Here is a 24,337-nt window from a genome sequence, read left to right on the forward strand (position 1 = left end):
CCATTCTCCTTTGCCACCGAGTTTCTGTAAGTCTCGTGCTTTAAATTAGATTTTTCTTGAGACTTTGTGGGAAGGTTACTCCACCTAGAAGGAGGATCTTTAGCCGGAATTCTTCCGGGGTGCGATCTACCGAAAATCAAGGAGTCGTCCACCTTACGGACACGCCGAGGAGTATGGGCAAGTTATCCCCGAACCTCGTAAATCTGTGTATCAGTGTTTGTGTGTTTGTTTTTGTTTTGTTTTAGTTTGTTTATTCCGCTGCGCTAACTAGTGTCTGTGTAGAACTCTTTGCTTAAGTCTTTAAAGAGGCTATTCACCCCCCTCTAGCCATCTAAGATCCCAACATATATAACGATCCATGATACTTTCTCATGGCGGGTCATTCAGTATACATTCTCTAATGCATACCCATGTGTCAAATTGATATCTCTATATCCATGACTTGTGAGATCAAGTCATCGAGTTGACCTATATGCTAGTCTTATTACATTAACATTGTCCCTGAATGTTAATACTCGACTAGGAATGATTAAGAGTAGTGTTCCCTATATCATCTCACTATCGATTCAACCGATCGATTGATATAGGTAAGAACCTTCTACTCAAGGACGTTATTATACTTAGTTTATTTGACACCAATACAAGCAAGTATAATAACTAAAAACCAAATGCCTTTATTTATATAGAATATGATACAACAAGTCCAAAAATATAATCATCAAATGATTGGCTCTAGGGCTCTAGCTAACAAGGATATGTGCGACCATCAAAGGCTCCTTTTGGTGCACCGGTGCTGTTCCAAAAGAAAATGGATGGTGGCTTGAGGATGTGCGTGGACTACAGGGCCCTGAACAAGGTGACGGTGAAAAACAAGTACCCTGTTTCACTAGTGCAAGATTTGTTGGACAGACTGAGCAAGGCATCATGGTTTTTGAAACTTGACTTGTGATCGGGATATTGGCAAGTCAAAATTGCGGAAGGAGACGAGGCAAAAACAACATGTGTGACTCGTTATGGCTCTTATGAGTTTCTGGTCATGCCCTTTGGCTTGACAAATGCCCTTGCCACCTTCTGCAACTTGATGAACGAGGTGTTGTACGACTTCCTTGACAACTTTGTTGTAGTTTACTTGGATGATATTGTTATATACAGCAAGTCCTTGGAAGAGTACTTGGAGCACTTGGGGATGGTGCTTGAGCGGCTAAGGAAGCATCAACTCTTTATAAAGAAAGAGAAGTGTAAATTTGCTAGCCAAGAAGTCATGTTCTTGGGACACATGGTCAGCAAGTGCCATGTGTGGATGGATCCAAAGAAGGTTCTCGCCATTGTTGAGTGGCAACCTCCTTCAACTATTCCGGAACAACGATCCTTCTTGGGCGTGGCAAACTACTACCACAAATTCATTGCTGGATACTCAAAGAAGGCTACCCCATTGATAGACCTATTAAAGAAGAACATGCGGTGGGAATGATCTGCATGCAAGGAGGCATTTGAAAAATTGAAAATGCCAATAGCATCTGAACCAGTGTTACGCTTACCGGACTTCGAATTGCCTTTCGAAGTACATACTGATGCTTCCGATAGAGCTATTGGTGGTGTGTTGGTGCAAGAAGGCCATCCCGTTGCCTTTGAAAGCAGAAAACTCAATGCGGCTGAACAAAAATACTCGGCCCATGAGAAAGAAATGGTTGCAGTAGTGCATTGCCTACAGGTTTGGTGGGTATACTTGTTGGGAACAAGATTTCTAGTCAGAACTGATAATGTTGCTAACACTTTCTTTGCAACCCAAAATAAATTGTCTCCTAAGCAGGCTCGTTGGCAAGAATTCTTGGCTGAATACGACTTTGCTTGGGAGCACAAACCTGGAAGGCATAATCAAGTGGCCGATGCATTGAGTCGGAAGGAAGTTTTTGCTACTTTCTACTCTATCTCAAGAGTAGAATCTGATATGTTGGATAAAATTAAGGCTGTTGCTGCAAGTGACACAACTTATGGGAAGTTGGTGCATCAAGTAAGAGATGAGATCATATGACGGTACTGGATTGAGGACGATCTCCTAATTTATAAGGGGGGGGGGAGAGTCTTTGTACCTGCAGCGGGTGGCCTACGGAAAGAGTTGCTCAAAGAAACTCACGATCCACAATGGGCTGGACATCCAGGCGTGGAGCGGATGCTTGCCCTTTTGGCCCACTCTTACCCACAATGGGCTGGACATCCAGGCGTGGAGCGGATGCTTGCCCTTTTGGCCCACTCTTACATATGACCAAAGATGGAGAATGACGTAGAAGCTTACGTCAAAACTTATCTTGTGTGCCAACAAGGCAAGACAGAAAGAAAAAAGGAAGTGGGACTACTTCAGTCGTTGCCTATTCCGGAGAAACCTTGGGTTTCAGTCTCTATGGACTTCATCAGTGGCTTCCCGAAGGTTGATGGCATGTCTTCCATCATGGTGGTGGTGGACAGATTCTCAAAGTATGCTATATTCATTGCGGCTCCTTCGGCTTTGCCCCTCGGATGTTGCTATGGAATTGCTTTATCGTCATGTGGTAAATTTCTTTGGCTTGCCTAATGACATTGTGAGTGACAGGGACACTCGGTTTACAGGAAGATTTTGGACGGCCTTGTTCAATATGATAGGGACCGATCTGAAATTTTCTACAGCAAATCATCCGCAGACGGATGGGCAAACTGAAAGAATCAACCATGTACTCGAAGAATACTTGCGGCATTATGTGACAGCAAGTCAAAAGAACTGGTTGGGGTTTCTAGACAGTGTACAATTCTGCTACAATTTGCACAAGTCCTCAGTCACAGAAAAGAGTCCCTTCGAATAGTATTGGGTGAGCAGCCAACAACTCCTATAAAGATAGTCAAGCAAAAGTCTGGAGGAAAGTGCCCTGCAGCTTATAGATATGCAAGGGAAAAACAGGAGTTGCTCGAAGAAGCCCAAGACAGTATAAGAAAAGTGGCTAGAAGGATGAAGAAATATGCTGACAAGAAAAGAAGTCCCTTGGAATTCTCTGTTGGGGACGAGGTATTACTGAAACTTACTCCTTAAATCTGGAAGAGAATAAGCAGCAAGACTGCTCACCGGGGGCTAATTGCCAAGTATGACGGACCCTTCAAAATTGTGGAGAAGGTTGGAAATGTGGCTTACAGGCTGAACTTGCCTGAAAGGCTAAAGGTACATCCTACATTCCATGTAAGTTTCTTGAAGAAGTATCATGCAGATGACATGGATCCATCAAGAAGTTGTGCTAAGAGAGCTCCGCCGGTTGTAAGTGTTGGAGGATCGGTGGCCGGCTTGAAGGGGGGTTGGATGGACGGCACCCCCAAATCCTTGCTTCCTAGGTTTGTTAGCTTGCGCAGCGGAAATACAAACAACAAACAAGCTAAAGACTAAAATTAAGAAAGGAAATGCAAACCGCTAACACGTTCGTTTAACGTGGTTCGGAGATTAGGGCTCCTACTCCACAGCGTGTCCTTGAGGTGGACGATCCCGATCCGTCGGTGGATTAGCCCCCGGCAAACTCCGACTATCTCAAGTAGCTCCTTCTAGGTGGAGAAACCTCACCACAACACTCACAAACACTTGAGAACAAGTAGACTACTAATTAGGGTTTACCACCACTAATTTCGTCAACTATAACCAAGCTCCCAAGCTTTGGTTATATAGACCGCGAGTTGAAAACCCTGCTTACCAATCGATTGCCAAAACATGCAGTTGATTGCCCTCTGTGAAAATTCGACTATTACATCCCAATGGCTCGATACCAGTCGACTGCTAAAACTAGTAGTCGACTGCTCCACACTGGCTGAGCGAAAATAAGCATTCTATTCGCTCCCAGTCGACTGCACCAGTCGACTGCTAAAACATGCAGTCGACTGGTACCCGAGTACATTCTCTCAACAGTCGGACCCTCGCCCTTACGACTCACTTGACGCTCCCTTTGCAGCCTTGACCTCTTGCCTTCAAGCCTACTTCCTTTGGCTCTCGTCCCTCGGATGCATACAAGCCCGCGGCTCGTCCCCAATGTCATCCTTCGCGTATGCCTCGAAGTCGCTTCCCTCGGCCCTTGTCCTCGCTACCTTGTCCACGGCCCCTTGGATGCTTCATCCTTCACCGAACCCGAAGCCATTAACCTGAGTCACATGTGTATCCTACAGTCCTGCACAACTCAAGTACACATATCAAATACAAAGGTGAACCTAACTTAAACCCTTTGCCCAAACACCAAAACACATGGTCCCACGGACCATTGGGATTGCTCTAACAATTTTTCCCTTTTTGGTGTTTGGCAATACGTTTAAGTTAAGGAAAACAAATAGCAAAATAATATGCTAAAAATAATGGACTTACGATGACTACACACTTGGACTTACACCGCCGAACGGACTTACGTTGTCAAGGCTACACACTTGAACTTACACCGCCAAATGGACTTACGTTGCCAAGGCTACCCACTTGGACTTACACCGCTGAATCAATGCACCATCCCAAGGCTCCCCCTACACCTAAGCTCCTCATTGAGCTAAGATTTTTACAATGGGCTTTTTAAGAACCTATCCCAAGGCTCCCCCTACACCTAAGCTCTCCATTGAGCTAGGATTTTACCACAGAGCTTTTTAAGAACTTATACCAAGGCTCACCCTACGTAAAGGCATTTTCAGGTTTTCCCAACTAAACCTTACTTCTCCCCCTTTGCCTAACATCCAAGAAGCTTTCCAACAATATCCCAATTGTTAAAAACTTATCATCCAACTGACCCTAAACTCATGTATTAATCCTCCATGGATCTCATACACCTCAATGAGTTGACCCGGTCACAATCCAGTGCTGAAAATACTTTCAAACTAGTATCAGTCGACTGCCCCAGTCGACTAGCCTCATCGAAACAACACACAAAACCATTCTGTGCTCGATTTTCACTGTTACCATGTTGAAATGTATACTAAAAGCCTAGATTTTTTTGTATAAACATATATTTAAAAATAAGAATCACATTGGTCAAATATCTATACTTATTTGTTAAGTGTAGTTGTTCAATTAATTTATATTGTAGATAACATGGTGTGTGATGTCACACACTGAAGATCATGCTATCAGTTCTTTATAAATTATAAACTGATGCTCACGACTAAGATGGAAAGGAACAAACCATTGGAATAGTCGTAGTGTAATTAGGTATTAGTTTATCTTGACTAGTAAATTACACTAGTACACTCTTAGTGTATTGAGTAGGACCAATTTAGGTAAGTTCTTTTTATACTGACTTAATAAAAGAACTAGACCTTAGTTATTATGAAAGTGTGTGCTCTTAATCCTAATATAATAACAAGCATATATATTTAGTATTTATTTCTTTAACTTATCAAGGGGTGAGATTTAGCTCGATAAATCAATAAGCCCGATAAGTTGGGAAATGATATTACTTATAGTGTGTGTTGTTGATTATAGAAGGAAACTGTGTCCTAGTAATCTAGGCTGAGAATGTCCCCAAGAGGATCTCATAAGGATTGTCATGTTAAACCCTGTAGGTGGACTTAGTCCGACATGACAATGAGGTTGTGGTACTACTTTTGGACTTATATATTAATTAAGTGAGTTGTCAGTAACTTACTTAATTAGTGAACATTCGTTATCTTAAATACAGGGAGACTAACACACTCATGATAAGAAGGACCCCATAATGTAATTTGGGATTGGTGCGGTAGTGCAATAATAACTCTCTAGTGGAATGAGTTATTATTGATGAACTTGAGTTATGTGTTCAAGGCCAACATGGGATACTCAAGCTCATCGGAAGGCCAAAACCAATTTCTCCTATAGGTCCCTAACGTAGCCTCATTAATGCCTCAAATCCACTCATGGAAAAGCTCATCTTGATGTCCAAGAGAGGGTCGGCCCATGGCTTGGTGACCAAGCCATGTAGCTGGCCACTTCTTCCTCAATGGAGGCCGGCCCCTTGCTTGGTGCCCAAGCAAGAAGGGGCCAGCCACAATATTCAAATTATAAGGGGGTGTTTTGAATTTTTAAAATTTTCTCTTTGTAGATATCTACAAGTTTTAAAAGAGAGATTTTAAAATATAAAACTTTCCTTATTTGAATTAGGCCACATGGTTTAAAAGAAAATTTAAAAAGTTTTAAAACTTTCCTTTTTTAACCATCCTCATGGTTTTTAGAAAAAAGGAAGAGAAGTTTTAAAATTGTAATTTTCTATTTTTTGTAACCATGTTAAAAAAGGAAATTTTAGAAAAGATGTTTTAAATTTTAAAACTTGGTTTTAATTTTTTAAAACTTCCCTTTTTTAACATCCGCTTTAGGAAATTGAAAGAGAGCTTGTAAAATTTTATAAGAGCATTCCTTCTTTGCTTGTAAATTTTTTACAAAATTATTTTTCCTTTCCTCTTAGGGCCGGCCACCCTTGCTTGGTGCCCAAGCAAGGGGTCGACCAATCAAGTCAATCCATGATTTGGTGATTGATTCAATTAAGAGGAAAGAAAAGGAAAAATAAAAGGGGAAAAGGAAAAATAATTGGAAGATTTTAATTTTTATTAAAAGTCATTCCTTATTTGCCTTGGGCAAGTATTATAAAAGAAGGGGAGGAGAGGGCTCATGTGAAATCGATTTCTTTTCTCTCTTCTCTTCAAGTCTTCTCCTAAGGGCCGACCCTTTCTTTTCTTCATGCTAGGGTTGGCCACCTCTTGTGGTTGCTTAGTGTGGTCGGATACAAAGAGAAGGAGAAGAAGAGGAGAAGTAGGGTATGCATCTATTCTTATTCTATTGCTTGTGCTCTACCTTGTGGCCGGATCTCTCTCCCTCCCTTTCCCTTTGCTCTTTTGTTCCTTGGTGGTGGTTGTGGCCGAAACTTAGAGAAGGAGGAGAAGCTCTTTGTATGGTGTTTATCTTGGAGGATCGTCACCCACATGACGTCCAAGGCGAGGCGAGGAATACGGCAGAAGATTTCGAGGTTATTAGCATACAAAGAAAAGGTATAACTAGTAATTTTTTTCCGCATCATGTTAATTATTTTTCTTTGTAAGAATTCCAAACAGAAGAGGCATTAGATTCTAGTTTTTCGAATTGTAATTCGAGTTTATGTTTTCTTTTTATTTTTCAAATTTGTGATTCGATTGTTCTTTTTTGTTAAACCTAGAGTTATATAAGGAAATTAAATATTAGCTTTCCTTAAAAGGCTTTGTCTAGGAAGTGGTGGTTGCTCCCATATCCAAGAAGGCCTAGTGCCTCGCCATGTTTAACCTAGAAGCTAATTTTGGAAATTAATATTTAATTGAATTCATAACATAGGTTGATTTGGATCAATAGTGTTAAGTTCCGCTTACGATCCAAATCTAAACCATTAAGAACAGATAAATTAAATTTGGAATCAATAATGTTAAGTTCTATTTGTGATTCCTAATTTAATTTCTAAAGAACACAATAGGTTATTTAGGAAAGGTTCGACACTTGTATAAAATTTTTTTACAGTGGATCCAGTACAATCTTCCTAGGACCAACATTCAATTGATATCAGAGCTAGGGTTTGCCTCTGTGTGTTTTGGTTTTCAAATAGATTATGCACATGTCATACATAATTTAGGCAGGATAATAGTAGGATGTGCTAACTTTGTGGTTGCAGGCTTCAACTATTATGGCATATAGATATTGTGTGTGATTAGACCCTTGGACATGTCAAGGGCATTATTTTGTTTGTGTATGATTGTATGTATCAAATACAGCATGAGCTGTATTAGTTTTAGAATTTTACTTTTTTGTTCGATCTAGAATACATGTACATTCGTTTGTGGAATATAGGATCGATATATGTAAAATTCTATATTTGTCGCGGATCGTATCCTTGTGAGGCGTGGTGCTATTGGAGGACCAGAGGCGCAACGGAATAAGAAGCAAGATAGATGTGATGACTGGACCCGATGGCGGTGGCTAAAGATGGCAGCAGCTAGGGTTGGAACACACGGAGGACAGTGATGGAAAATGCCATAATAGTTGGAAAATTAATTTCCATATTTATTATTTTTATTTACTGTGATGTGTGTGTGTGTGTGTGCATGTGATGTATGCTATCATAGGTTAAAATTCCTCACTTTAAATAACTAAGTGGAAGAGGTACTTTAAATAAATTCCACGGTCTCCATTACTAGTTTGTAAGTGATGCAAATAAACTTGCACGTTGGCTCTAAGTGTCTTCCTCCATATTGGATGAGTTTGTTTGCTGATCACTAGATCAAACTTCCATTTTGGATGACTATAGGAAATTAATCAAGAGCGTGTTATCTTCCCCATCGGAAGGGGCATAATCTTATTAATAGAATAGGTGTCAAGTAATGGTATACACTTAGGCACGTCTAATAGTATCCTCCCCATCGGAGTCACTGCTATTATTTATGTGACCGAAGGAAAACTAACTATTAATTTGTCATAAAGATAGGTTAACAATGTTGGGACCGAAAAGTAGCTAGAGGGGGAGGGGGTGAATAGCTCTTCGCGTGCTCGTCGTCGGCGTTGCTCGTTTCTTCAGAGATATGCAGCGGAAATATAAGAAACAAAAGCATACAACGCTAACAAGGATGGTTTACATGGTATCCACCTCACAAGAGGTGACTAGTCCAAGGATCCACACCTACTCACGCACCCTCCACTATGAATAACACTCCTTTATGGTAACTACCAAAGGCGGAGAAGCCCTACAACACTCTCGATACAAGAAGAAGAAAGGAAAATACAAGATAAGCAAAAGCTTACAAGATGTGCAATAAAAACCCTAACCCTAACTTCTTCTTCTTGTTTTTGATCCGCCTCTTGACTTGGAAAAGCCTCCAAGAATCTTCAAGAACTGGCGATCTGGAGTTTGGAGAGAGCTATGGAGGTGCTGGAGAGTATCTGGAGTGAATCGGAGAAGTTCTGCCGAAGGAAATGAACGCCTGCGGCTTAAATCGACGCCAACGGTCGGATCCCGATCGATTGGCTTGCTCCCAATCGATCGGGGAGGCTTTGGATCGATCCACGGATCAATCCAGAGTGCCTCTGTGCTCTCTGGAATAGCCTGGATCGATCGGTGGATCGATCCAGGGCTTATCGCGCATAAACAGCAACTCCCAATCGATCCACTGATCGATTGGGACCTCTGGATCAATCCACCGATCGATCCAGAGGGGTTCTGTTCGCGGGGACTCACCGGATCGATCAGTGGATCGATCCACTGATAGATCCAGATCTGCTGGATCAATCGGCTGATCAATCCAAATCTGCTGGATCAATCGGCTGATCAATCCAGATCTTGCTTTTTGCCCAAAAGCAAGTCCAAAGCCCCCTAAACCAACATCCAGTCAACCATGACTTGTTGGTACATAAAACCTAGCATCCGGTCACCCTTGACCATCTAGGACTCTCTCACCAAGTGTCCGGTCAATCCGTTTGACCCACTTGGACTTTTCTCCTCTTGCCAAGCATCCGGTCAATCCCTTTGACCTACTTGGACTTTTCTTCCTCGTGCCAAGTATTCGGTCAATCCCTTTGACCTACTTGGACTTTCACCAGATGTCTGGTCAACCTTGACCCATCTGGATTTCCCCGTGCTTGGCTTCACTCACCAGGACTTCCCTTCTGCCTAACTTCACTCACTAGGACTTCTCTTCTGCCTGGCTTCACTCACCAGGTCTTTCACCTAGCTTCACTCACTAGGATTTTCACCTAGCTTCACTCACCAGGATTTTCCTTTGCCTGGCTTCACTCACCAGGACTTTCACCTAGCTTCACTCACTAGGATTTCCTCACTGCCTAGCTTCACTCACTAGGTCTTTCACCTGGCTTCACTCACCAGGATTTCCTTCTGCCTAACATCCTAGTTAGGACTTCTCAGTCAAGTATCCGGTCAATCCTTGACCTACTTGACTCTTCTTCAATCAACCTTGTATTGTCAAACATCGAAACCCAAACCAAGACTCAAGCTTGGTCAACCTTGACCCGAGGGATGTTGCACCAACAATCTCCCCCTTTTTGATGTTTGACAATACCAACACTATCACTTACATTACCACATGTAAGTTAGGCTAATCCTATAGCCTAAACCTTCTTCATGCCAATAGGTAATGAATACATAAGTTAAGCCCTTCATTCTCCCGCTAAGAGGGCAAACTCCCTCTAGGTAATGAAAGCCTAACTTACTCTCTTTCATTCTCCCCCTATTGGCACACATCAAACCATGCCTCATTTTTGGGCACACATCAACAAATTCACTTGTTGAAAACTCTCCCCCTGAAGAGTTGCTCATCGTTGTTCACAACTTCACTCGTTGAGATCAACACGAAAATGAAGGTCCCATACCCTTCATTTATCCTTAACCCTACATTTCCCATTAATGTAGTCAAATGCCCATCCTTGAGCATTTTTAACTTAAACCACTTGAACAATGAGGATATCCACTCCCCATTAAAGTTCAAACGCTCAACCTTGAGCATGTTCTGAAAAGAAGGTTAACCACCTCCCAAGGTTCATGAAAAATAATTTTAATGTCTTTAAAGAGTCCCTCCCCCTAAAGAAATGGTAGTAACTTCTGTCATTGCACCAACAATGACTTGGAATCCCTAAACCTTTAGGAAACCCAAATTACGAAGTTTTGAGGTTCAAATATTCAAAAATTTGAAGCAAACCTCAACCTAAACTTCAACTTAGTCTCCCTTAACCAATCCATCCTTGTTTTCCACATGTAAACATCCTTTTTTATGTATACAAATGTATTTTGAGGATTTTGGAATGGTTACCTAGACTAAACATAGGTTCAAAATGCTGAAATTAGGCCTTCCCAGCCAAAATCAGCAACTTGAATCGATTGGAGTTGGGTTCCAATCGATTGAACCTTGCTGAATCGATCTACTGATCGATTCAGGATGTGTAGATCGATCGGCTGATCGATCCAGCGAGCTTCTGCTCGCGAGAATTGCCTTCTGAATCGATCCACTGATCGATTCAGGAACTCCAATCGATCCATGGATCGATCGGAGCTCTGATAGTTGCTGAATTTCAAATTTAGCCAACTTCAGAAACCCTTAGAAAATTCTACAAAAATCCAAAAATCATGAAATTTCGTGTAGACATTATTTAGGGCATACTTTATCATGGAAAAATAGTTTTCTATGAAAATACATCATATTTTCAAAGATTGACACAAGCTTGAAAACTTACTAAAACTTTAGCGTTTTCTTCAAGTTTGTGTCTAACTATTCAATGGTGATTACTATCAAAAGATAGCCTTCACCAAGGTTTTCCAAAAATATTTTAAAAACCTTTTTAAAACCAATATCCCATCATGTTCCTTGGGCTTAATGCACATGACTTATACATTAGCTTTCCCAATGATGGGAAAACACATAACTATGTGTTTTGATGAACTTAAAACTCAAAGAAATGCACTAAATCAACATGTTGAGTTTTGTTCATCATCCTAACATCTCACTTGCATCTATTGTGCACAAAACACATACAAGTCATCTTATAGGTCTTTGTGAGATGTAAAATTTGGTTTTGCCCTAATCTAGGGATCATGCATATCTATCTAGGCATTTTGTGGATATTGAACATCAACCTAGGATGTCACTTGTTGACTTGTTGATAAATGCCATTTGTCCTTAATTTTAAGGAACTAAGCATAATGCATGATAATTTTATACATCAAAATGAAATAGTTTTCAAAAGAAAGATTCCTATAACTACATGATGTATGTATTCATGACATGATATTTTTGTGTTTTCATAATAAGGCATGAGTGCAAAATACAAAACTAAATATGATGTCATGGCATATAGTGAGCAAACAATCATGGCAAGCTTTAGCATAAATAAAATACCTAGATTACCTATCTAAGTGTCCTTAAACCTTAGCTAAGTTAAAACTTAACCCTAGATTGCCCTCTAAATGCTCCAAGAAAATGCCAAAGCCTAAATTTGCATTTCTAGTTCTCTTGATTAACTTATGCCAATTGAAATTAAGCTTATTCCTCAAATGTTGGCATATTTCGTTCTTCCACAAGAGTAGAATTTTAAATTAAGGCTTAGATTGACCTTAAATTTCCTAAGAACATACCAAAATCCCAACTTGGTAGTTCTTATGATTTTCCCAAATTTGTGTCACTTAAAATATCATCCAATTTATCAAATTGTGACACATTTTACTCTTCCCAAGAGTAAACATAAATCCACTTCATTTTCAAAGGTTAATAATAACCTTGAAAATGCTCCTTGAGTGTCAATTTCTTCAAAGTTGGGTTAACTACCCTTCTTCTTAGAGTTGACACTCTCTAACCCATCTATGGGGTAGAGAAGATGCTCCTAGGAACCCAAAACCTATTGGTGCTCCTTGGATGCTCTAGGTATTCACTAGGGATAACTTCCCTAGATACCTTCCTAGTGACCTTGTTTGGCTTCTTAGAAGCCTTAGTCACTTTTTCTAGTTCAACTCTAGGGATAGCCTCCCTTGTGACCTTGTTAGTGACTTTCTTAGACTTCTTAGAAGTCTTAGTCACATTTCTTTTTGATTTTAGGTTTGTATCCCAAACCTCTATGGCCCTTGGATGACCCTTGTTGTCCTAAACCTAGATTTTGCTCATTTTGCCCTTTAAGGATATTTTCCATCCTTTTTAGGGTCTTTTCTAGTTTGTCAAGTCTTGACCTCAATACTTGATTTTCCATCACTAAGTCCTTAGTTTTTGATTTTCCATTAAATCCATGAGCATTTTTGTTTCTAGGCTTATAGCTAAAATCCTTAGAGTTCTTGCCTAGACTTTTACCTACATTCCTAGCCCTAGGTGTAGTGATTTTAGCATGAAAAGCTATATGTTTTTCCTTAACGCTATCATGCTTCCTATTTTCATGGTAAATAGCATTAAAATGATATAAGTTAGAACTATCATGCTTTTTACCATAATTTAAAGGGGTAAGCTCAATGAAAGTTATCTTTCTTTTTACCTTGGAGGGTCCCCCTTGACTTGAGCTTCTTCCATGAGCCTTGACCACCTTCTTCCCTTTAGGGCATTGACTTCGGTAATACCCCTTTTGATTGCACAAGAAGCACACAATGTGCTCCTTGCTCTTCTTTGTTCTGGGGATGGTCTCCTTGGGCTTCTCCTTGCTCTTTTGTGCCACTTGGCCCTTCTTCTTGGCCAATTTAGGGCATTTACTTTTGTAATGCCCTTTTCCCCTACATTCAAAGCATATAATATGGTTTTTATTATTAATTGAAATTGTTATACCTTTGCTTGTAGGGGTGGCATCTTCTCCTTTTGATCCGGAGGTAGAAACTTCCTCTTGATCCGAAGATGATACTCCTCCATTTGATTTTGCTTGACTTGTGGAGGTGGAAGCTTCATCATCTTCTTCTTCTTTTGACCCGGATGTAGAAGCTTCTCCTTCTTCTTGATCCGGTTTTACCAAAGATTGCTCCCCCTCAATCTTAGAGGTGGAGGCTTCATCATCTTGTACATGGAACAAGGAGTATGCTCCCTTCTTGTTCCCTTCATTGCATTCCCTCGAAGATGAAGCTTCTTCTTGAACTTCTTCTTCGGAAGTTGAGCATCTCTCAACTTCAGAGTCTTCCTCTTGATCTTGCTCCAATGAGTCGTCCTCTTTGGATTCCTCTTGATTCGGTACAGTGGAGGGGATCTCATGGATTGATGCCAACTTGCTCCAAAGGTCCTTGGCATCCTTGAATTCTCCAACTTGAGCCAAAATATTGCTTGGCAATAAGTTGACCAAAAGCTTGGTCACTTTATCGTTTGCCTTACTCCTTTGAACTTGCTCTTGACTCCATTTGCTTTTCTTGAGAAGCTTGCCCTTGGAGTTTGTTGGAGCTTCAAATCCTTCCATGAGAGCAAACCATTGCTCTATCTCCATCATCAAGAAATTTTCGATTCTTGATCTCCAAGAATCGAAGCTTGTGGATGTGTACGGTGGAGCCACCCTTGTGTCAAATCCAAGTCCATCTTGGAATTGCATCTTGAAGTTGAGCCTTTTGATGAAGTCTTCGACTTGTAGAATTTCTTCAACTTCTTCACCCTCTAGCTTTGCTTGTTTTGTTTGCCCCTTCCGGCGATGATTCCGGTGAAGAGCGGCCTCGCTCTGATACCACTTGTTGGGACCGAAAAGTAGCTAGAGGGGGGGGGGGTGAATAGCTCTTCGCGTGCTCGTCGTCGGCGTTGCTCGTTTCTTCAGAGATATGCAGCGGAAATATAAGAAACAAAAGCATACAACGCTAACAAGGATGATTTACTTGGTATCCACCTCACAAGAGGTGACTAGTCCAAGGATCCACACCTACTCACGCACCCTCCACTATGAATAACACTCCTTTATGGTAACTACCAAAGGCGGAGAAGCCCTACAACACTCTCGATACAAGAAGAAGAAAGGGAAATACAAGATAAGCAAAAGCTTACAAGATGTGCAATAAAAACCCTAACCCTAACTTCTTCTTCTTGTTTTTGATCCGCCTCTTGACTTGGAAAAGCCTCCAAGAATCCTCAAGAACTGGCGATCTGGAGCTTGGAGAGAGCTATGGAGGTGCTGGAGAGTATCTGGAGTGAATCGGTGAAGTTCTGCCGAAGGAAATGAACGCCTGCGGCTTAAATCGACGCCAACGGTCGGATCCCAATCGATTGGATTGCTCCCAATCGATCGGGGAGGCTTTGGATCGATCCACGGATCGATCCAGAGCGCCTCTGTGCTCTCTGGAATAGCCTGGATCGATCGGTGGATCGATCCAGGGCTTATCGCACATAAACAGCAACTCCCAATCGATCCACTGATCGATTGGGACCTCTGGATCAATCCACCGATCGATCCAGAGGGGTTCTGTTCGCGGGGACTCACCGGATCGATCCAGATCTTCTGGATAGATCCACTGATCGATCCAGATCTGCTGGATCGATCCACTGATCGATCCAGATCTGCTGGATCAATCGGCTGATCAATCTAAATCTGCTGGATCAATCGGCTGATCAATCCAGATCTTGCTTTTTGCCCAAAAGCAAGTCCAAAGCCCCCTAAACCAACATCCAGTCAACCATGACTTGTTGGTACATAAAACCTAGCATCCGGTCACCCTTGACCATCTAGGACTCTCTCACCAAGTGTCCGGTCAATCCGTTTGACCCACTTGGACTTTTCTCCTCTTGCCAAGCATCCGGTCAATCCCTTTGACCTACTTGGACTTTTCTTCCTCGTGCCAAGTATTCGGTCAATCCCTTTGACCTACTTGGACTTTCACCAGATGTCTGGTCAACCTTGACCCATCTGGATTTCCCCGTGCCTGGCTTCACTCACCAGGACTTCCCTTCTGCCTAGCTTCACTCACTAGGACTTCTCTTCTGCCTGACTTCACTCACTAGGATTTTCACCTGGCTTCACTCACCAGGATTTTCCTTTGCCTGGTTTCACTCACCAGGACTTTCACCTAGCTTCACTCACTAGGATTTCCTCACTGCCTAGCTTCACTCACTAGGTCTTTCACCTGGCTTCACTCACCAGGATTTTCCTTCTACCTAACATCCTAGTTAGGACTTCTCAGTCAAGTATCCGATCAATCCTTGACCTACTTGACTCTTCTTCAATCAACCTTGTATTGTCAAACATCCAAACCAAGACTCAAGCTTGGTCAACCTTGACCTGAGGGATGTTGCACCAACAAACAAGATAATAAAATTTTAACCCTCCTCTTACAAATATTGAGATTTTGTATACGTCCACACTATTGTGGCATACAAAATTCACGGTGTTTGAGGAAATTTTATTTGTCAGGTTGACAAGATAATAAAATTAATGGGTAAAACCCTCTTACAATTGTTTGCATTTGTATACGTCCATAATATCGTGGCATACAATATTCACGGTGTTTGAGTTAATTATATTTGTCATAAAGATAGGTTGACAAGGTTATTAATGGGTATAACCCTCCTCTTACAAATGTTCAATTTTGTATACGTCCACACTATCATGGCATGCAAAATTCACGGTGTTTGAGGTGTTAGTGAATTTAAATGATATTGTTTTGAGGAATCAATATTATTTCAAATTTAAAGTTTTGACCAAATATTTGATCAAAGATAGACCAACTATTAATTTTATTTGTCATAAAGTTAGGATGACGAGATAATAAAATTAATGGATAAAATCTCCTCTTTGTTGTTGTATATGTCCACACTATCGTGGCATACAAAATTCATGAGAATTTTAAGGTGTTGGTCTTGACCAAATATTTTTGTGATTCTTAGGATGTTTGTCAATCCCCTAGCTGTTATACTATAAAATAGACTTAGTAGTCCTAATTAAGATTGGAAACAAAACTTGGACTCTAAGATGGGTTGTCCTCTCAAGAACCAAGAACAATATAGGGGTATTTTATTCATTAGTTATTGAAACATGTTTAGTGGTGTTATCTACCGGTACCTGGTGTGTAGATATGGGAGCCACTGATCATGTCTGCAATTCAATGCAGGGGTTCCAGGAAATCTGACAACTATATGAAGAGAAAATCACCATGGGCACTATTGCAAAAGTAGCAGCTGTTGTAGTGTGAGATGTTTATTCTTCGATAGGAATAAAACATAGATTTTTGAGAAATTGTCTTTACGTACCAAGTTTAGAAAGAACTAGTTTTCAGTTTCTAAACTATTCAAAAAACTTGATATTCTGCATCTTTTAAAAACAAAGTTATTATCAAGAAAAAGAGGGAAGTTATCTGTTTTGATACGTTGGTTGACAATTTATAAATCCAATAACTCCTACGATGCAACAAATGGAAATTAATAACATATCTTCTAACTCTAATAAGAGAAAACAACCTTCGAAAATGAACCAATCATTTCTTTGGCATTTAAAGCTAGGTTATATTAACTTGAGTATGATTCAAAGGATAATAGCTGATGAACTTTGGGTTCATTGGTAGTGGAATTCTTTCCAACCTGCGAGTCTTACTTGGAAGGAAAAATAACCAAGAAGATTTTAAGTCTAAGGGGTATAGAGCCAAAGATGTGTTGAAATTAGTTCATTCTATTTTGTGTGAATCTATGACTATCTAGGCAAGAGGAGTTTTCGAATATTTTGTCTATTTTATAAACAACTATTCAAGATACGGGTAAATTTACTTGGTACGCCGCAAGTCTAAGTGCTTTGATGAGTTCAAAGAGTACAAGGCTGATGTGGAGAAACATCAAGGTAAAAATATCAAGACACTACGGTGAGATCGTAGTGGCGAGTGCTTCTTAGGAGAGTTTAGGAGTCACTTATCAGAAGTCGGGATTCAATCCCAACTAACTGCACCTAGTACACCCCAATAGAATGGTGTAGTAGAAAGAAGGTATAAGACTCTTATGGAAATAATTAAATCGATGATAAGTTATTCAGAAAATTACCAAATTCATTTTGAGGATATACTCTGGAAATGGAAGTGAACATAGTACCTTCTAAGTCAGAACTCTCTACTCACATAGAATTGCAGAATAGATGTAAGCCTAATTTGAAGCATATTCGGATTCGGAGTAGTCCAGCACATGTGCTGAAGGGAGACACTAATAAGATGGACATGAGTTCACTTGTTTGTGGGAGAAACGAAAGGAGGTTTATAATCCTTAAAATCAGAAGGTCATGTTTAGCACCAATGCCCGATTTTTAGAAGAGGAATATGTAATGAACCACAAGCTCATAAGTAAATTTGTTCTTAAGGAAATAATAAAGGACATGTCTAATCTAGTACCAACTGCACAAGATGAAATATCAAAAAAAAACTGCAACACGTATCACAAATGATACACAATTACAGACAGTGCCTCGTCGTAGTGGGAGGGTTGTTAGGCAACCCTAAAGATTCATGTTTTGGAAGAATATTTGGACTTGATCCCTAGGGAACATGAACATGATCCCCGGACATATGACGAAGCACTCCAAGATAAAGATGCAGCATCTTGGTAAAGAGCAATGAATACAGAATTAGAATATATGTATTCTAATAAAGTCTGGGAGCTTGTAAAACCACCAAATGGTGTAAATAGATCTACAATAGAAAAAGAGGGATAGACAGGAAGGTGGAAACTTTCAAAGCAAAGCTTGTTGAAAAAGGAAACTTTTTCGCTGGTAGCCATGCTTAAGTCTATCCGGATTCTTTTATCTATATGGACTATTAAATTTGGTAAGTGGATGTCAAGACAGCTTTCCTTAATGGAAATCTTGAAGAAAATATCCATATAAAGCAACCAGAAGGGTTCATCGCAAAGAGCAAAGAGCATCTTGTGTGCAAGCTTAATCAGTCTATGGACTGAAACAAAGCTTCAAGATCTTGGCACATCCGGTTTAATGAAGTAATCTAATCGTATAGATTTATTCACTGTCCGGATGAGCCTTGTGTATATAAGAAGTGTGATGGAAGCGTGGTAGTATTTCTTGTACTATACATAGATAATATTTTTGATAGTTGGAAACAATATCAAAGTATTGTCGGAAGTAAGGGTATGGTTGTCCAAGCAATTCGATATGAAGGACTTGAGAGAATACGCATATATTCTCGGGATCAAAGGGATCACTAGAAAAGAATGTTGTGCTTATCTCGAGCTTCATACTATCCTAGCTTGTTTTAGCATGCAAGACTCCAAGAAAGACTTTCTACCTTTAAGGCATGGAGTAGCTTAATTAAAAGAAATGTCTCCGAAGACATCAAAGGAGATAGAGGACATTAAGGCTGTAACGCCCGCCCTCCCTGCTACTCAAAGGGACGGGGCTACTTACTTACTTAACCATTCCAGGATACATACATATTCGAAAATTCTTTATTATAACTTAAAGCAGCGGAAATGTCATAGAGTTATACTGGAATGTAACATAAATACAATGGTTCCTGTAAATCATAACAAAACATTATAGCAGGTCTTATTCGTCCCAGCCGAGCCACTGCCACACACACCTCCCTGCCTCTCCTGCAGCTCCCCTAGGTCATCCATCCCTTGCCTTTATCTGTGGTACAAGGAAGTAAGCTATGAGCACACGGGCTCAGTAAGATTCTTTCCTACTCATAAAAATCCGTATCTCAAGCATAATCATACAAGCATATCATCAATGAACAAATAACATAATCATCACTATGTGAGCATGGTTTCTTATCATAACATATTCTTATGAATCATGTTTCTAACATATCATAAAAAAAGTAATCATATGAGGTGAACCATGGGAAGCATAACATATCATGAACATGGAAAGAAACATATCATATAAGAATGGGTGCATTATGCAAAATGCCTTTTTAAAACATATGCCATGTTGAGTGCAAAATGTCTTTATACATATCTTTTAATACTTGAACATAATATCATCATCATGAGGGCCCGGCTTGTACCACATATATAGATAAATGCGCACAATCCCTAGGACAGGGTAGCTAGCCCCGAACCTACTAGGGATCTAGACCCGTTCATAGTCCGTCGGTCTAGGGGCGTACTAAAGAGCCCATCCCTTTTTACTAGACCCGTTCATAGTCCCTCGGTCTAGGGTCGCTTATGGAGCCCACCCTTGGTACAAGCCATACAAAGTAAAGTACATGTCATGCATATCATATCATCATAATTGCCATATCATATCATCATAAGGTCATGCTCTTGTCTTAACATGAAGAGTGCTCTTAATCCCAACTTAAGGGAAGCAACTCTTTGTCATTTTCTTATCATATCATAAGGCATGCATTCTTGGCACATGGCCATCATATAAAACCATTATCATGCTTGGTTCATAAGCTTACATAGATGAGCATGCAACATGTCGAAATCATACATGCTTGAGCACATAATCATCATAAGGATCATATCATGCATAATTCATAACATACATAATCAACATGTTACTGATCTTATCATAAAGCATGCACACTTAACATAAAACATATCATAAGCAAATTCATGGCTTGCTAAGTTTAAGTTAAAAACTTTCTTGAATTCTAAGTTATAGTCATGGCCGAAAGTTCATAACAAAAGAATACTCCAAAGCCACATACAACATGAATACTTAGCAAATCTTATACCATATCATAAGGAGTCTATGAACATATTAAGTTAGGTTTTGAGTTTCATGAACCCTAACACCTTATCATAGCCGAAACATCATAACAAGAAGTAAACTTCTAAGCAACACATGAACATAAATACTTAGCCACATTGTTAACATATCATAAGGAAGTCTATGAGCATGCTAGATTAGGTTTTGAGCTTTGTGAAACCCTACATTATTATCATGGCCGAAACTTCATAAGCCAAGGATGTACACTTCTAAACAACATGTAGCATGAACACCTAGCTAATTCCATCATATATCATAAAGAAGTCCATAAGTACACTAAATTAGGTTTTGGAGCTTCATGAACCCTAAGGATTCATCATGGCCGAAACTCCATCATGTAGAAAATGAACTCCTAAGCAACATATAAGTACAAGTTTCTATCCCATTTTATAACATATCATCAAGGAACCTATGAGCATACTAACTTAGGTTTTTGGGCTTCATGAACCCTAAAAATTACCATAGCCAAAACATCATGCAACAAGAAGTGGACTTCTAATAAATCTCTTAACATGAAACTTAGCCAATTTGATAACATATCACAAGGAAACTTATAAACATGCTAAATTAGGTTTAGAGCTTTATGAAACCCTAAATCACTATCTTGGCCGAAACTTCACAACTAGGAAATAAACTTATGAACAACATGTAGACATAAATCTTTTTAGTTAATTTCATAACATATCACATGGAGGTCTATGATCATACTAAATTAGGTTTTGAGTTTCATAACCCCTAATTTTTCCATCATGGCTGAAACTTCTTCAAGCAAAACATAGCTTCTAACAACATATGAACATGAATCTCTAACAAATTTCATAACATATCATAAATAAATCTATGAGCAAGTTAGATTAGGTTTTAAGCCTCATGAACCCTATATTTCTATCATGGCCGAACCCTTCTTCAAGCAAGAACAAAATCTCTAGATAACATATGAACATGAATCTCTAGCAACTTTTATAACACATCATAAGTAAATCTAAGAGCAAGTTAGATTAGGTTTTAAGCCTCATGAAGCCTATATTTTTGATTATGGCCGAACCCTTCTTCAACAAGAACAAAATTTCTAGATAACATATGAACATGAATCTCTAGCAACTTTCATAACACATCATAAATAAATCTAAGAGCAAGTTAGATTAGGTTTTATGCCTCATGAACCCTATATTTTTTATCATGGACGAAACTTATAAAAAGGAGAAAAAGTTAATAAACATCTCAATAAGAATATCAAGCTTAACATCACACACATAATTTCCTTTCTAACTAAAATCATATCATAACCTATCAAGTTCATAAGCATGGTTTCTTCTCTTCTTTTATTTCAAATTCTAAGAGTTCGAGTCTTTCGAGAAAACCGTAAGCAACTTGTACCATAGGTGAGGGAATACTTACATCCTTATTCGCTTAAGGAAAGAGGGATCTTGCTTGTGGAGCCTTCCTAGAGAGGGGTCTTCCTTGTTTTTGGGTTTCGGCAAGGAGAGGTAGGGGAGGCTCCTTGGTCACGGTGAGGAAGAGGAGGGAGGAGGAAGAGAAGAAAAATGAAGTTTCTTCTTAATTTCCCCTTTTATTCATCATGAGAGGAGGAAGGGAAAATGTATTTTTCCTTCTCCTTTCTTTTACTTTTCCTTAATGAAAAGAGGAAGTAAAAATCCTCTTTTCTTTTGAGAGAGAGAGGGCAACTCTAACTTCTCCTTCTCAATGAAACAAAATCTCTTTTCTTACCCTTAACTATATTTTCACTTCTTTCTTTAACAATAATTTTTCTTGGTCTATTGGTTAACACATGTATATATCTAGTAGGAGATCCAAGGTTCAAGCCTTGGTCATCTCTCTTTTTGGTTCTATTTTTTTTTTATTATTTTTGCAAATTCCACATAAGGCCTATTTTTATTCATGATAAAAATATCTAAAATTTTTCTAAGTACTCCATGGGTGTTACAGTCCCCCATACCTCATAAAAGTTCATCCTCGAACTTAAAATAATTCCAGATACTTTGGTGGCCTATAACTTTCGGCTGAGTGCATCCGCCACTTTGTTCACTTTTCCCGGATGATAAAAGATCTCGCAGTCATAATCCTTGACTAGCTCAAGCCATCTTCTTTGTCTTATGTTAAGGTCCGTATGTGTAAAGAAATATTTCAGACTTTGATGATCTGTATAGATCTTACACTGCGCCCCATATAGATAGTGTCTCCATATCTTAAGAGCAAAGACCACGGCTGCTAGATCCAAATCGTGTGTAGGATAATTTTTCTCGTGTTCCTTGAGTTGCCTGGATGCATAGGCAATGACCTTGCCATTTTGCATGAGTACCGCTCCGAGCCCTGATTTACATGCGTCACTGTACATATCAAATCCTTCGTTGCCTTCCGGAAGAGTAAGAATTGGAGCACTGGTCAGTCTCCTTTTCAGTTCTGTGAAACTCTTCTCGCAGTCATCTGTCCATTCGTACTTTCTATTTTTCCGAGTGAGGGCTGTCATTGGTGCTGCTATTCTGGAGAAACCCTCTACGAACTTCCGGTAATAACCTGCTAGTCCGAGGAAACTCCTGATTTCGCTGGCATTCCTGGGCCTACTCCAGTTACTGACAGCTTCGATCTTGGTTGGGCTAACTTGGCTCTGATACCAAACTGTAACGCCCGCCCTCCCTGCTACTCAAAGGGACGGGGCTACTTACTTACTTAACCATTCCAGGATACATACATATTCGAAAATTCTTTCTTATAACTTAAAGAAGCGGAAATGTCATAGAGTTATACTGGAATGTAACATAAATACAATGGTTCCTGTCAATCATAACAAAACATTATAGCAGGTCTTATTCGTCCCAGCCGAGCCACTGCTACACACACCTCCTTGCCTCTCCTGCAGCTCCCCTAGGTCATCCATCCCTTGCCTTTATCTGTGATACAAGGAAGTAAGCTATGAGCACACGGGCTCAGTAATATTCTTTCCTACTCAAAAAAATCCGTATCTCAAGCATAATCATACAAGCATATCATCAATGAACAAATAACATAATCATCACTATGTGAGCATGGTTTCTTATCATAACATATTCTTATGAATCATGTTTCTAACATATCATAAAAAAAGTAATCATATGAGGTGAACCATGGGAAGCATAACATATCATGAACATGGAAAGAAGCATATCATATAAGAATGGGTGCATTATGCAAAATGCCTTTTTAAAACATATGCCATGTTGAGTGCAAAATGTCTTTATACATATCTTTTAATACTTGAACATAATATCATCATCATGAGGGCCCGGCTTGTACCACATACATACATAAATGCGCGCAATCCCTAGGACAGGGTAGCTAGCCCCGAACCTATTAGGGATCTAGACCCGTTCATAGTCCGTTGGTCTAGGGGCGTACTAAGGAGCCCATCCCTTTTTACTAGACCCATTCATAGTCCCTCGGTCTAGGGGCGCTTATGGAGCCCACCCTTGGTACAAGCCATACAAAGTAAAGTACATGTCATGCATATCATATCATCATAATTGCCATATCATATCATCATAAGGTCATGCTCTTGTCTTAACATGAAGAGTGCTCTTAATCCCAACTTAAGGGAAGCAACTCTTTGTCATTTTCTTATCATATCATAAGGCATGCATTCTTGGCACATGGCCATCATATAAAACCATTATCATGCTTGGTTCATAAGCTTACATAGATGAGCATGCAACATGTTGAAATCATACATGCTTGAGCACATAATCATCATAAGGATCATATCATGCATAATTCATAACATACATAATCAACATGTTACTGATCTTATCATAAAGCATGCACACTTAACATAAAACATATCATAAGCAAATTCATGGCTTGCTAAGTTTAAGTTAAAAACTTTCTTGAATTCTAAGTTATAGTCATGGTCGAAAGTTCATAACAAAAGAATACTCCAAAGCCACATACAACATGAATACTTAGCAAATCTTATAACATATCATAAGGAGTCTATGAACATACTAAGTTAGGTTTTGAGTTTCATGAACCCTAACACCTTATCATAGCCGAAACATCATAACAAGAAGTAAACTTCTAAGCAACACATGAACATAAATACTTAGCCACATTGTTAACATATCATAAGGAAGTCTATGAGCATGCTAGATTAGGTTTTGAGCTTTGTGAAACCCTACATTATTATCATGGCCGAAACTTCATAAGCCAAGGATGTACACTTCTAAACAACATGTAGCA

This window comes from Zingiber officinale, chromosome 8B, assembly GCF_018446385.1.
Source record: "Zingiber officinale cultivar Zhangliang chromosome 8B, Zo_v1.1, whole genome shotgun sequence".
NCBI classification, from domain to species: Eukaryota; Viridiplantae; Streptophyta; class Magnoliopsida; order Zingiberales; family Zingiberaceae; genus Zingiber; species Zingiber officinale.